Consider the following 5,643-nt stretch of genomic DNA (forward strand, 5'->3'; position numbering starts at 1 on the left):
TGCCCATGGGCAGAACACTTATGTATGTACATAAACAAACATTCTGATAAAAAAGTTAGATTTTTTTTTCCACCATGTTAATAATGTCAAAAGAAGTGCTTATACAAATTTTGACCACTCGACCGCAATTAGCCTACGAGGCCGTCCAGAAAGTGATTTTCCCTGGAGCTGTTTACAGAAAAAAAAAAACAAATTGCATAGAAATATTTATTGAAACAGATACATAAATTGTTGCGCTATTTGTCAACATAAGTTATCCCCCACTGGAATTGAGACATGTTTCATATCATGGGATACATGTTTGTGTTCTTGTGTCGTAGAAGTCAGCCGCCTGGGATCGGAACCAGCGTTTGACAGCCGTCTGCACCTCTCTGTCGATCCCATGATATGATTCCGGTGGGGAGTATGTTAAAAAATAGCTAAAAAAATTGCTATGTCTGTTTCAATAATTTTTTCCTATGAAATTGTGTTTTCTTTCTGTTAATGGCCCCTGGCGAACTTATTTTTTTACAGTCCTCGTATTTGCGGTCAAGTGGCCAAAATTTGTAAAAGCCCTTCTTTTGATATTATTAACATGGTGAAAGAAAAAAATGACATTTTTATCTGTCCCCATCAGAATGTTTGCTTTTAAACCTAAGTCAAGGACACGGGCCTCGTAAATTTACTTCCCTTCCGAAGGAAGGCATACTAGGGCTTGAACCCGCGTACCTCGGCTCTAACTGCAGTCAGACTACCGAACATAATATCTGTTGTCCTTCTCAAGTATGCGTATTAAATATTAAATTAATTTTAGTTAAAATTCAATTTGCAACTTCACACCTCTTCACTATAATTTCGAACAAACAAGATCTTTGCAGACGCGGTGGTTGTCAAGGCAACGATCGTGTAACGTCATCCCGTTGTTCAGCCTCCATTTGTGACAGCCGCAGCAGATAATGGAACAGCTTGCGTTCATCGATCCGCCGCCATTGCGAGACGTTGTATTGATTCACCTGTCACTGGCAGGCTCTCGTCGACCAATCGCAGCTCACCCCGGCCCCTCATTGGTCAGAGCACGAACCCTCCCCAGCGGGTGTTCACCCAATTGCACGACAACAAAACGAGCATGTACATGGGTCCTTCTTGCGTTCCGTCTCCTTAACGACTAAATAATTAGTGAGAGCGATGTGGAATTGAGGAGGTGGCGAACGAAACGAGTTTAGTCACAACAAAAATAGAGTTAAGGATACTTTTTTCCTTAGGTTGGTATTTCATACAATGTGTTCACACTAAAACTGATGAAAATAAATTTTATCCCATTAAATTTCTATTGTAAAGATTACAAAATTATTCAAAAAGAATTTAGTCCACTACAAATGGTCAATCAGAAAAGAACAAGTCAAAATCAACCAATCATGGAGCTGTAACCATAGCAACCATGATCCCATCATGCTTTGCACATTGCTTGCGTTCTTCTTAACCTGTAGGCCTATCGCTAATATTTTTAGTGCTGACTATTTTACAGCTTACATTATTTTATACATTTTGAAACAATGAGTGATATTGAAGATAGTGTTGTGTGTGTCGGTGAAGCCAACGACGGCTCAAGAAAAAGAACTGTAAATCCTGGGAAAAATAAATTATAGGCCTAAAGATAAAAGAAGTATCAGTGGTCATTCAAAAACGATTATGTCAACCGTAGGTTGATAAAAAAAGATTTAGTTCAATATTTAGGCCTAAATGTGTTTAAAATGCAAATAATACAGTTTTGATTAAAAAATATGCGTGTAACAGTACGCCTATCCAAAGTGTCATAAGGAACTGGGATAAGATAGTCTATTCAATTTCATTGATTCATTAAACGGATAAACGGTACGTTTCCGAATAGAGGTTCATTACGAAAAAATTGTATTTGTACAGGACGATAACACAAAAACATTATTCAACTTCATTCATTCATTAAACGGTTGAACAGTTCGTTTCCGAACACAGATTCATTACGAAAAATTGTATTTGTACAGGACGACAACACGGAAAGAGTATTCAACTTTATTCATTCATTAAACGGTTGATCGGTTCGTTTCCGAACACAGGTTCATTACGAAAAATTGTATTTGTAGAGGAGGGTAACACAGAAACATTATTCAACTTTATTCATTCATTAAACGGTTCAACGGTACGTTTCCGGACACAGGTTCATTATGAAAAAATTGTATTTGTGCAGGATGATAAGACGGAAACATTATTCAACTTTATTCATTCATTAAACGGTTGATCGGTTCGTTTCCGAACACAGGTTCATTGCGAAAAATTGTATTTGTGCAGGGGGATAACATGGAAACATTATTAAACTTTATTCATTCATTAAACGGTTAAACGGTACGTTTCCGGACACAGGTTCATTATGAAAAAATTGTATTTGTGCAGGATGATAAGACGGAAATATTATTCAACTTTATTCATTCATTAACCGGTTGATCGCTTCGTTTCCGAAAACAGGTTCATTACGAAAAATTGTAGGCCTATTTGTGCAGGAGGATAACACAGAAACATTATTCAACTTTATTCATTCATTAAACGGTTGAACGGTACGTTTCCGGACACAGGTTCATTACGAAAAATTGTAGGCCTATTTGTGCAGGAGGATAACACAGATACATTATTCAACTTTATTCATTCATTAAAGTGTTGAACGGTACGTTTCCGGACACATGTTCATTATGAAAAAATTGTATTTGTGCAGGATGATAAGACGGAAACATTATTCAACTTTATTCATTCATTAAACGGTTGATCGGTTCGTTTCCGAACACAGGTTCATTGCGAAAAATTGTATTTGTGCAGGGGGATAACATGGAAACATTTTTCAACTCCATTCATTCATTAAACAGTTAAACGGAACGTTTCCGGACACAGGTTCATTATGAAAAAATTGTGCAGGAGGATAACACGGAAACATTATTCAACTTTATTCATTCATTAAACAGTTAAACGGTACGTTTCCGGACACAGGTTCATTATGAAAAAATTGTATTTGTGCAGGAGGATAACACGGAAACATCATTCAACTTTATTCATTCATTAAACAGTTAAACGGTACGTTTCCGAACACAGGTTCATTATGAAAAAATTGTATTTGTGCAGGAGGATAACACGGAAACATCATTCAACTTTATTCATTCATTAAACAGTTAAACGGTACGTTTCCGAACACAGGTTCATTATGAAAAAATTGTATTTGTGCAGGAGGATAACACGGAAACATTATTCAACTTCATTCATTCATTCATTCATTAAACAGTTAAACGGTACGTTTCCGAACACAAGTTCATTATGAAAAAATTGTATTTGTGCAGGAGGATAACACGGAAACATTATTCAACTTCATTCATTCATTAAACAGTTAAACGGTACGTTTCCGGACACAGGTTCATTATGAAAAAATTGTATTTGTGCAGGAGGATAACACGGAAACATTATTCAACTTCATTCATTCATTAAACAGTTAAACGGTACGTTTCCGGACACAGGTTCATTATGAAAAAATTGTATTTGTGCAGGAGGATAACACAGAAACATTATTCAACTTTATTTATTCATTAAACGGTTGAACGGTACGTTTCCGGACACAGGTTCATTATGAAAAAATTGTATTTGTGCAGGAGGATAACACGGAAACATTATTCAACTTCATTCATTCATTAAACAGTTAAACGGTACGTTTCCGGACACAGGTTCATTATGAAAAAATTGTATTTGTGCAGGAGGATAACACAGAAACATTATTCAACTTTATTCATTCATTAAACGGTTGAACGGTACGTTTCCGGACACAGGTTCATTATTGAAAAATTGTATTTGTGCAGGAGGATAACACAGAAACATTATTCAACTTTATTCATTCATTAAACGGTTGAACGGTACGTTTCCGAACACAGGTTCATTACGAAAAATTGTAAGCCTATTTGTGCAGGAGGATAACACACATACATTATTCAACTTTATTCATTCATTAAACGGTTGAACGGTACGTTTTCGGACACAGGTTCATTACGAAAAATTGTATTTGTGCAGGAGGATAACACAGAAACATTATTCAACTTTATTCATTCATTAAACGGTTGAACGGTACGTTTCCGAACACAAGTTCATTACGAAAAATTGTAGGCCTATTTGTGCAGGAGGATAACACAGAAACATTATTCAACTTTATTCATTCATTAAACGGTTGAACGGTACGTTTCGGGACAAAGGTTCATTACGAAAAATTGCATTTGTACAGGAGGATAACACAGAAACATTATTCAACTTATTATTATTACAAACAGGTTTACAATGTAATATTACATCTTCCTGTGACCAATGTCCTACATTCTTATTTTTTTCTCCAATTCTCTCTATCTTCCCAATCCTGTTCCTGCAGTCCTTTCTCTGCCAACGCTTTATTTATACCTTTCAACCAGGTGTTTTGCGGTCTATCTTTTGACATTACAATGAAATGAAGAGAAGCGAATAGAAGCATTTGAAATGTGAATATGGAAAAGAATGTAAGTAACGTGGGAAGTGAACAGACAGAATAAGAAATGAAGCTGTGTTGTAAAGAGTGGGTTAAGAAAGAATGATGCTGAACCTGATCAGATAGAGGAAAAGAAATTGGTTGGGTTTCTGGCTGAGAAGAAACTGGCTAGTGAAGGACGCAATGGAAGGAATAGTGAACGGAAGAAAAGTCGGGGCAGAAGAAGATATCAGATGATAGACGACATTAAGATGTATTAGTATTAGTATTAATATTTATTTATTTAACCTGGTAGAGATAAGGCCGTCAGGCCTTCTCTGCCCCTCTACCAGGAGATTCCAACTGTAATATGAAGAATAAAATTACAATTAGTATTAAATTTACAATTACAATTACAATAAAATCAAAGTACGAAAAGATTACCTGATTAGTTAAAGTTAGATAATTTATCATAGAAAAACAAGGAATATTTTATACAAGATGTAGGCCTAGGCCTATGGATCATATGAGGAGACAAAGAGGAAGGTAGAAAATAGGAAAGATTGGAGAAAGCTGGATTTGCAGTGAAAGACCTAATCTTTTGCAGAACACCGAATGAATGAATGAATGAATGAATGAATGAATGAATGAATGAATGAATGAATGAATGAATGAATGAATGTTTTTTATTTTATTGGGTTATTTTACGACGCTGTATCAACATATCAGGTTATTTAGCGTCTGAATGAATTGAAAGTGATAATGCTGGTGAAATGAGTCCGGGGTCCAGCACCGAAAGTTACCCAGCATTTGCTCGTTGAGGGAAAACCCCGGAAAAAACCTCAACCAGGTAACTTGCCCCTACCGGAAATCGAACCCGGGCCACCTGGTTTCGCGGCCAGACGCGCTGACCGTTACTCCACAGGTGTGGACATGAATGAATGAATGAATGAATATCCAACAATTCGCTCAATTTTCTAATTTAATACAGGCTACTGCTTCCACCTACCCTCGTATCTCCGAATGCTTCGTGGAACTGCTAATAGATTTCTCAGTAGCCTATCGAGACGCCGCGCGCCTGTCCACGTGTTGGAGTGTCGGGCGCGGGTCGAAGGGTTGGGTCGGGTCGTATATAAGGGGGCGAGTCCCCTGGGAGCGGCAGTGCGGGC

This window comes from Periplaneta americana, chromosome 1 (assembly GCF_040183065.1).
Source record: "Periplaneta americana isolate PAMFEO1 chromosome 1, P.americana_PAMFEO1_priV1, whole genome shotgun sequence".
In the NCBI taxonomy this organism is placed as follows: Eukaryota; Metazoa; Arthropoda; class Insecta; order Blattodea; family Blattidae; genus Periplaneta; species Periplaneta americana.